Source organism: Dermochelys coriacea, chromosome 2 (assembly GCF_009764565.3).
Source record: "Dermochelys coriacea isolate rDerCor1 chromosome 2, rDerCor1.pri.v4, whole genome shotgun sequence".
Classification (NCBI taxonomy): domain Eukaryota; kingdom Metazoa; phylum Chordata; order Testudines; family Dermochelyidae; genus Dermochelys; species Dermochelys coriacea.
The window spans coordinates 214,216,540-214,227,546 of NC_050069.1; the positions used below are offsets into that span (position 1 = coordinate 214,216,540).

The 11,007-nt window shown below is 41.3% G+C and overlaps 1 long non-coding RNA gene across 1 annotated transcript; it reads right to left on the reverse strand.

The window, feature by feature from the left end:
* Window positions 1-407: 407 nt before the first annotated feature.
* Window positions 408-7,130, reverse strand: LOC119850406. Its single transcript, XR_005290843.1, has 3 exons — window positions 7,080-7,130; window positions 6,481-6,574; window positions 408-507 (listed from the first exon to the last, which is right to left on the reverse strand). It is a non-coding gene; the product is annotated as an uncharacterized LOC119850406 (long non-coding RNA).
* Between the last annotated feature and the right edge of the window lie 3,877 nt (window positions 7,131-11,007).

The following is an 11,007-nucleotide window of genomic DNA, read 5'->3' on the forward strand; positions in this document are numbered from 1 at the left end:
AGAAAAACGGTAACTAGGCTTGAAAGTTATTTGGACAGATTTGGGAAAGATTTATTGCAACACTACATAAAAAGCCTAAAATCATGTCTGCAGGAAATTAGCTATGCATTCCAAGAGACTTTTAAATGTGGAAATCTGGGACTTGCTCTTTGGTCTATTCCATGACAATAGAATGCCAGAGAAACTTCCCATCCTGTCTCCAATTCTTTTAAAAAAACCTGGAATCTTGACAGACCATCTTACCTTTAATCTTCACCTGCACTGAAAGCGTGGTAAACGACGATGTGAAATAATTAGCATGGTGAGATTACCCATTTTCTTCTAAATTTGGCAAAGTAGACAAGTGATGTCTATGTCTGAAGAGATGAGGAGGAATTTGGCACAACTCACCATGGTTTCTTCCTGTACCTTATGATACTTGCATACACATGCAAGACCCACCCACAGTCCAGTGGGAGACAGACATTGCTTGGCCCCAGTTGATTCCTTAGAGCACAAGGACTGCTCCTAGAAAGGGAAGGATAAAGGTGCTCAGGATTATAGTTTGAGTGTGAAAATTTGTTACCGTTTAGTAAAAGATCAGGGATTTTAGAGAAGGAACAAAATTGAATTGGGGGAAGAGACAGGCTGGTGGGAAGGAAAGGGGGCACTGGGGAGAAGAACGGGATAGAGAAGGGGACTTTACAGTTCTTCAAACCTGTTAACACCTGATTGTGTTGACTACACAAGCCTACAGTATTCAGGTTCCCCCATGCTAACGGAAGGCAGTTGTGAATTGCCTTGGTCAGGCTGTTTGAATACAAGTGAAATAAGACCTTCCAGTCAGTGTTACTGTAATTATGGTGTCCAATTGAGTAACAAATGGCAATGGATTATGTCTGTTTATTGGAATGCAGCTACTTTCTACTACATTCACGCTAACTAGTTCCCCCAGCTTAACATTCCTCTGTGGCTCAAGCTCCTACTAGTGTATCCTGCAGTAGTGTAATGGAGATCAGAATCTGGCAAGCAGCGTGCAAACATACAGCAAAAGCACTCTGTTGGATTCTTCACTTCCCTCAACAAAAATCTCTGGAAAACATCTTTGCCAAGCAAATGTTTTCTAGTTTCTTTATTTCCATTCTCCCCATGCATGTAACTTTTTTTCCCGGTTCTCTAGGTGATACTTAAAATTGCAGCAGAGAAAGGACCCACTTACCTTCCCTTTTCAGAATTTATCAGTTCCTTGCATCATATCAATTATAACATAACCATTAGCAGTTACCTAAAAATCAGCTATTGGAGCAGAAGTGAACTAGTAGTGAATCCAGATTGTTAAGCTACAATAAAAAACAATTATGTAAGCAGTGTTCCTTTCCTCCCCCACCCCACCAATTCAGAGTCCACTTCCCTGTGTTACACAGCTTAGAAGCAACACATTATAGCCTTCAAGAAAGAATTACAAGGATTCTTGTAATTGATAAAAGGCACTGATTCCATGCCTATGGAAAAAAAGTGGTGCTCAGCACTCACTAGCAACTCCATGGATCAGCACCTCCCCGTCCCTCATGTCTCCCACCTGCTGGTGGCCCCGCCAATCAGCTTTTCCCCTTCCTGCCCAGCACCTCCCACCTGCTGTGGCTCAGCTGCTTAGCAGCATGCAGGAGTGAGGGTGGTGAATACTTGGGGTAGGGGGCGGAGTGGAGCAGAGGTTGAGCACCCCTCCCCCCAGCAACCCTTACGATGCACCCCATGTCATTTCGGAAAATACATAAACTGTAGGCGGCTACTCCCTTCACCATAGCAACACAAGAGAAAACATCAATTGTTTAACGGCACACTGTAACAGTGCAGTTTAAGACAGTCACATCCACTTGAAACAAGGGAAATTTTAGACTGGCAAAATGGGGTAAATTCTGATTCTCAGTACAATATCCTCAACATCATGCTGGGGAACTGATGCAAAGCTGACTCATTAGTAGATGTCACTTTGCTCAAATCTTCAACACCAATGCCACTTCCTTCCAACCATCTATCTATCTTTGTTATAGTTGCACATAGATGCCCTAGTTTTGACTCTGACATATGCTGACTGTTTGATCCAATCCTCCCCTTCATCTCAGTGTCACTGTACACTTGCCCCCCCTTACACTACTCACCCTGCTTTCCTTCAATATCCCTTTCCCTTGGAGTAGGGGGAAATAATCATGGAACCACCACATTGTTCATTCTGCTTCTGCGATATACCTCTTCCCCACCCTGTGTCTATCTTTCTGTTTAGATTATAAACCCTTGAGGGGGCAAATCCTCTTTGGTCTGAGTTTGTATAGCACCTTGCACAATGGGGTTCTGGCCCTTCCTAGGCGCTATGATAATGCAAATAAGTACTAGTATAGGCCCTGCCAAAGACTGCTTAATATATGTGAGCTGACAAGATCACAAGACAAGGTAGTATAGATAATCTCAAATAGCATTCTTGAATGGTCTTAGAACAAGGGTGTAGTGGATTTAGCCTAGAATCTTTGGAATTTTAGGGGACAGGACACAGTATAACTAAAAAAATTACAATGTATTAATACATTAAGTGTTAAACTTCTATGCCTAGAAATGGACTTTAGTGTTTGGGTTTGTAATGTTATAAAATCCTAAACAAATTTTGGGTTTTAATATCTAAAAGGATGGTGGTGTTTGCTGCAGTTTGACTCGCATGCATTTGTTTATGATCTATTGAGAAACTCATCCAGTAAAGGTATGTTGAAGGCAGACAAACTTTTGGGGCATCTGTTCATCTGGCAGAATGCAACATTTGTTTCTTCTTCAAAGATGAAAAGTAGGTAACCAGGTTGCAGCCTGCCTTTTCTGGTATTAGTGAGTTACTTTGATTCTGTGGCATGGCAGGTTGATTAACAGCACTATCACTGTCAAAGTATTTGTCTGTTAACTTACATAAAAGTTAAGCTTTGTTAGAATTATATGCTAAACAGGGAGCCTAGAGGTAGTCATCACAGGACTTTGATATTAACCGAATGGATATGGAAAAGAAAAATACATAGCTTTTCTGCTCACCTGGTAGCCAGACTACCTCAGCAAAACAGAAATTCTACAGTAATGTGCAGATGCAATGAAGCAAGTGCCTAAAAAAACCAAACCAAACGTGATAACTAAGAGCTCTGCTAATTTGTCGTCAACTTAGTCTCATACATCAGTTGGCAGACCCAGTGCTTGTGTTACATATCACAGGAGCTCAAACAGAAGTTGTGGTTGATGCTGGAATTACTGGGTGAGGTTCTGTGACCTGTGTTATGCAAGAGGTCAGACTAAATAATCATAACGGGCCCTGTTGGCCTTAATGTCTGAAAAGATATCCTAGTTTTCCATAAACTTTGATGTTTTGAGCACAGCTACTCCATAGCATGCCATTTTTAGCCTGCAATGAAAAGGAGAGAAATAAAAGTGTTCACTCAATACTGTCTTTGGAAAATGATAGAGGAATAATCTTGACAGATTGCATGCATAAAATTCTCTTTGAGCCCATATATAGAAAATAGTTTTCTTAATTAAACTCATTAAAGTTAAACTGTGTACTCCTCATGGTCCCACTTTAAAACAAAAGTCAAAACCCCCACAAACAGGGCTATATTAACTCAGAGTAAACTGTACTCTTGTGCACAGACTAGATGAGTAGTAGCAATATGATAGTTATTCCTGGAGTCCAACATGGGTCAGGGCCCCATTGGTCTCAGCATTGTACAGATACACTATTTGTAAGTGTAAGAGAGTCTGTGAACCTGAGCACTTGGGCTCTAAATAGATAAAGAAATGGCAGGCGGGGGAAGACAGGCACAAAGACATGAATGAGGGGACTTTATTTGTCCAAGGTCACATAGCCACTTGCAGAGCCAGGAACAGAACCCATGTTTCCTGACACTGCTCTGACATCCCACACTCTTCAAATAAATCCTAGCATTGCAAGGAACAGCCTGATATGGTCTCATATAGGACAATTTTAGACCAAGGATGAATATGTGATCACTCTGACAGATCTTACTACAGGACATTTAGATAGTGAAAGTTGTGTGAGAGATGCTTGGCAGTTAAACTGTTCATTTTATTATTAGTTGTCTGTTTTGTGTAGCTCTTGCATGCTGTCTGCCATGTAGCTAGTTCCTGCCATAGAATTCTTGTGGGGCTCACAATCTCACCCTGAGGCCTTGACGATTGATTAAAGGTTCTAAACACTAACAATACAAATAATAAAGATTCCCTGCTCCTATGAACTTATAATGTAACCAGACATACATAGTCAGATCAACACTTATGGAAAAAGTCCTATCCCAGGACACAGCCAAAGTCATAAAGCTGCAATGCTGAGGCAGTAATTCTTCTGCCAGCTCACAGATAGGCAGCCAAGCTGGTCTGAAGTCACTTCTACACCCTCAGGACCCTATTGTTCTCAGTCAAAATCCAAGGCCCCAGGTATTTATCCATGGTAGTTCTGTTCTTGCTTCCTTGTGCTAATTAAAATAGAATTTAAAGCTACAGATCTAAGGATAGTTTCTTCTACTTCTTTTGGCACTCCTGGTTCCTGACATTTGTGTTTGCACATAACCCTAGCCCGACTAGCGATATATGTAAAGAAAGGGGTATGAACTGGGTGAATTAGCAGCAAATTGACTCAGCAAATTTAACCCCAGGTTCTGTCTGAATTATTCACTGTTCCTTGATTAGATGGCTCCAAATCTACAAAGCCACTATCTACCTCAGGCATGAGCACTTCTATGAATACATAATCAGGACACCTTCTCTTTCCACAAATATTCTCGCAAACAAGAATTCACACAGATGAACCATCACAGGAAAGGAACACACTTATGACTAAATATTACAATGCATGTTTTGAAGCCATTGTTCAGTGTGGTTCTTTGAATTGTAAAATAGAAAGGCTAGTGTCGAAACCAATTGCCTTTGCCTTGTAAAGTGGTATTTGATAGTGTGGGGAATAATTTAAAGAAGCCACTGGGCTCATCACAGCAGAAGCTTTTGCTGCTATGTTCAGCTGAGTTCCCCAGTTTTATTTCTCACCTCATATAGTACAATATGTTAACTGTGCTTTCAGGATATTGGGCTAGCTTGGAGCTGAGACTAGGACATCTGGCATCCAGAACTGCTGCGATGTGATTGTTCCCTTCTCCTTTCTCTCTGTGCCTACCCCCGCTCCCCATTTTTTACAAAAATTGGCAATGAAGGAGAAGGAGAGGTGGGGTAGGCAAGCAATAATAAATGGCAACAGCTGAGCTTAACTACCAGCTGTTGATCTGAAATGTTTTGTTCTCAGAAAACAATGAAGTAGGAAACTCCAATGTATCTGTTGTTACTAGCTGCCTCCATTTATTAGATTTTGTTTGGGAAAGAACAAAAAAGGCTGCTAGAAACCCAAATGGATGGTACCATAAAATAGGACATCTTACAAAATGAAATATATAATCCAAGTCAACCATTAATATTTCACATTCTTCTTGAATATTTTCAGCTAGTGGATCTTTGCAAATATATTACATTTAGTCACTCTGGAGTCTGAGGGCTGGCTGTTATCAGGCAAACAAGTCATTTGCTTATTCTCAAGCCATATCCCACATAAACATATTAATATACAATATTATTCCACTTTCATAGAATCATAGATGAGGGAAGACCCTTTGTGTTTGAATTGGTTTAAATGATTTAATCTTGAGACACTTATGTAGATTACTTAGTGGCTGTTACCAATGAATACCCATTTCAGCTCTCAAGTGGAGGCTGGTGCAAAGGTGACTAAGATACCTTTGTATTTCTCCAGTCCTGGATTGACTCTGCACTGGTCTGATGACCAGTGGAAGTTTTAGAGCAGCCAAAAGGTTTCTCTTACTTAGCCAGCAGTAAGTGTGAACTATGTTAGGGTTAGAATTTTAATCTCCTTCCCATGAGTCATGCAAATCTCCGCTGCAGTGTTAGCTTTAGGTGGGCAGGGTTTGAACACAGCTACATAGACACTAAATCAAAGTTCATACTGACGAACCAGTTTAACTTTGCCAGCCATCCCCTTCATGTTGTGGGATATTCTATAGGCTCAGGACCACTGCACAAAAGTATTAGTTTGATAGGCAATTATCCTAAAATTGTGTTGGTTTATGTACATGTCTAGCATGCCTGTGTAAGAAGATCCTGAATGCACCTCTCTATATGGCACTGCTGAGACCATACTTAGGTAAAAACCATGTGATCACAGCAATGGCTCAAGCTGCAGGAAGGCTAACACTACTCAGAAAATTCAATGAATTTACATTATAGAGTGATACATTCAGGGACATAGATTTGCCTACCAGTGGAGTTTACATGACCTGAAAAATCCATGATCCACAAGGAAATATCACAAAGAAGCTGGGCTCATCTAAACATACATTTTAATACAGCCACGTGCAGGGGCATCTAGGAGCTGGAACAAAGAATATAGGTCATACTTACAGAATGGGGGACTATATGCTGGAAAGCCATGACTTTGAGAAGGACTTGCAGACCATGGTCGATAACCAGCTGAATATGAGCTCCAGCTGTAATGCTGTGGGTAAGAGAGCAAATGCAGTCCTGTAACAGGGTCACACTCATCTCTTGCAAGCACCCCCTAGCTGAGTGCATGTGCCTGCACACTCTGTTTATGGTGGTCTTTGGTGACTCAGCCCTCCGGTCAAGCCAGACAGTCTGTCCATGAGACAGAAACATTAGAGGGCACTGTGAGAGGCCCCTTTCAGTTTGTCCCTGCTCCAGAATAGAGCATTGCCCCAGGGCTCCTTCCCTGGAGGTAGTGTCTTCACCCTCTCAGTGCCTTTCTGGCCTCACCTCTTCAGCTGGGCCAATACAGTTCAGTTCCCCTTCTGGGGTGCCTCAAAGTCCAGGCCACTTCCCAGTGGCTGGTGGTGGGAGCCCCAGGCCCACCATCTACTCCAGGTTCCAGCCAGGGACCCTATAGATAGGAGCCATCTGCAATGTCCCTTTAAATAAACTGTGTTGCTGCCATAATTTCCTGGGCCTTTTCCCTGTGGCTCCTGAACATTCTTCACCCTTACCTCAGGGCCTTATCCTCACAGAGTCCCAGCCTGAAACACTATCTACTCTCCTCTAGTAAGGAACTGAACTTGCTCAGGCCCTGCAGCTTTTCTTATACTGACCTGCTGGGCCCTGATTGGCTGCTTTCCACATAGCCACTCCAGGAAGCTTGGAGGACCTCTCTACTTCCCTTATCTAGGGTGGGGAGTGGTAGAGCCAAAACATCTCCAGCAAGGGGCCTCAGGGCCTAGTCCACCCCGTCACTAGTCGGTAGATTATACATCAGGAAATGTTGAGTGGAAGGTATATTATATCCATTTATGGTGTCCACATATTAAAAAGGATGTGAAAAATTGCAGAGTTCAGAAAAGAGCTACAGAATTCATCTGATGTCTGGAAAAACCAGTCTGATAGACTCTAGCTGATCAATCTATTTAGTTCATCCAAGAAAACTTTAAGTGACTTGGTCTATCAGATCTATAGGTGGAGAAGTTTTCTGATAGTAAAGTACTCTTTAATTTAACACACAAAGGATTAACAAATCAATGGCTGGAAGTTAAAGCTAGACCATTTCAGACTAGAAACACGGTGTCAATTTTTAACAGTGCAGGTATTAGCACAACCATTGACCTCTGGCATATTTCATCTACAGATATGGTAAAATCTCCATCCCGTGCAGTCTTTAAATCAAGTCTGGATTTCATTTGGGGGGCTTTTCTACATGGGGGTGCAATATTATTGACAGGAACTGTGACTGTATAGATCATTGTTGCACTTGGTCTTGTAAGCGGAAGCCAAGTGGGGTGTCTATGGAAAGGTTGTAGTTTGCTGGTTATACGTATGCTGTAGGTGTATATCATTTTTGTATTCAAAGTTATGAATATTGGCTATCTACTTGTTTGACTTTAAGTTGCCTCAGTGAAGTATTTGGTCTGCTTCTTGACAAAGGCTATTCTCAGTAAGTGCCCAATCAAGAAAAACTTAAGCTGACAATGGACTTTGAGAGCTGCCGATCCACATCTGAGTTTTCCTGGGAATGTTGAAACTAACATGTAAGCCATGGCATTGGCCTGTAAAGGACTGAGTCATGCATGGACATGTGACTTGCCCATGTGACTCAAAACTCCATCTTGTAGCTGTGATGCTGCATAGGAAAACACAAGGGGTTTCTACCCACAATATAAGGCCTAGGGAAACCTCTCCATTTTGTTTTCAGCTGTCTTAAGAGATAGCCTCTCCACCCTAAAGACATGCCTGAAAGAACCTGGAACAAAGGACAGTAACTACAGGGGTGTGAGTGATTGCTGGACCCAGACTAAGAGGAAGTCTAGTCTGTGAAAGAAGCTTATTGGAACATCTCTGAGGGTGAGATTACCTGCATTTAGTTTCTTACTGTATTAGGCTTAGACTTGTGTGTTTTATTTTATTTTGGTTGGTAATTCACTTTGTTCCATCTTGGAACCACTTAAATCCTATTTTTTTATATTTAATAAAATCACTTTTTACTTATTAATTAACTCAGAGCAAGTATTAATACCTGGGGGAGCAAACAGCTGTGCATATCTCTCTATCAGTGTTATACAGAGTAAAACAGATTTGTTTGGGGTTTGGACCCCTTTGGGAGTTGGGTATCTGAGTGCAGGAGACAGGAGCACTTCTTAGGCTGTTTTCAGTTAAGCCTGCAACTTTTGGGGGATGTGGTTCAGACCTGGGTCTGTGTTTGTAGCAGGCTAGCGTGTCTGGTACAAACAGGCAGGGCACTGAAATCCCAAGCTGCCAGGAAAAACGGACTTAGAGGTAGTCCCAGCACATCAGGTGGCACTCCTGGGGGCGGGGGGTGGGGTGGGAGTCTGTGACCAACCCGTAACAGGGGGTTACTATGTGCTAACTTGAGTTTGTGCTCATTGTAATGGCCTACATACACACGAAGCAAACACTTAAAGCATAGGTTTCAGAGTAGCATAGTAACTCTGTAGAAACTGCACAGCTTGTGCTATGCTTCTGCCTGGCTTCTGCTATGTATCTCACAATGCACAGCAAGAAAGTTCCAGAATGTATACAGCTCAGCAGCAAAGCTAGGGACCATGGGATACCCATCAGAATGCTGTGGACTTATTCCGCAGAATGTCTCTGTTGTATGTATGCAGTGATATAGATTGAAACCGAAAACAGCTGTCCATGTGTACACTATCACTGCGGCTTATTTAATGTTTATGAGCCAGGGAGCTACAACTCAATGTGCAGTAAACACACTGTGTAGACAAGGCTTAAATGATCTGCTGCAGCTCATCCAGAAGTTATAAGATACTGAGAGAATTATGTATTATTCAGGAGGACAGACTAGATGATCACAATGGTCCCTTCTGACCTTAAGATATATGAAAGATCTCAGATCATTCACAGGGACTTTGCACAGAAGACTATACTGCACCTTCTCCTTTCCTTCTCTCCTCCTTGCAACATGACTGATTGCAGGTGAAATCATCTTGCTCTCTGCTGCTTCGACTATGTTTTCCATCTCCTTGACTCTCTTTACTGGCTCCCTGTCTCATTTATTATCTAATTCAAACTTTGTGTTCTCAACTTCAAGGTTCTGTGTCGGTCTTCCCTTACCTATTGTATACTTCAGCTCTGATTTTTTCCAATGGCTCTTTTGTTTGCTACACTTTTCCACACATGCTCCCTTTGTCTTTCACTCATGACACCTCCCTCCTTTGTGCAACACACCTACCTCAAATCCCTCACTATGTTTAGCTTTCTCACTATCACTAATTTCAGCTCTCTGGCTCTCACACACTATTTGATTGGGATGAAAACACAAAATAAAACTCTGAGCTGAAACAATGTCTTGAATTTCCCATACAGAATGCTGTCCCAAGTACAATTTTCCCTTTTGTTCTTTTGTTCCCTGATTTATCCACCTTAAGCTCAGCTATGCAAGCTGAGACATATGAGTATCAGATCAGGCTGATCCGCTTTCCTCATAGCATATCTTTGGATGCTGTTTCATAAATCCAGTTACGTTTATGAATATAACGTAATTCCGAAGAACAGAATTAAGAAATGAAGTCTAATTAATGGAATTTAAATTGTGTTTTTGTAACTACATTGACACACAGGGAAATAATGATTGTACAAATTAAGCCTTCCAGGACATGCCCTTTCCATTTTCCCTTTTGCTCCTGTTGAGACCCAGAGAATTTCTGTTCCTTGCAAACTTTCAACTCCGGCTCTTACCATTACAAAAAGCCAATGGACATTACAGCAAGCATGAACTGTTGGGCCTACTGCTTCCTATGCTTTGCTTCCTGACTAACCCAGGACAACGTGGTAAAGAGTTATTATAGTTATTGCCAATTACTGCGTGCTGTGGTAACTACACCCTAATCCCACGGGACATAAGGATACATACATACATTAACTCACATTACCATTAATACATTTTCTACTCTGAATAATGATGTCAACTACTTTTGACGCTGCTATATACGAGCTACTGTTCTATGTATCACCAAAGACATATATCCTATTGTTGTTCTGGTGACGCTGGTGAACTGTCCTCTACTGTCACTGCACAAACTAGAAACTAAAGATTAAAAAAAATACCCAGTGCTCCTGTTCTAAATTAATATTAATAAATAAATAAATAAATAAAAATTAATTGCGAGGGAGCTATACAATATTATTATGGTTATCAATTTAAGTAGCAATGATGTTATCATTGAATTGAGAAGCCATTAATTATTCATCCCACCTATAAACATGGTTGATTCAGAGATGTCAAAAACTAAGGTTATAAATTACCAGAAAAAATCTGCTGTTTTACTGTAACAAGTGTTTACATCTAGTTACATGAATGGTGTTAAGATGGTCACCATTGAAATAGCATGTTAGATATACCTAAGACTTTTCATAGAGACCTGAGAAAGATATCTAGTCTGTTTAACT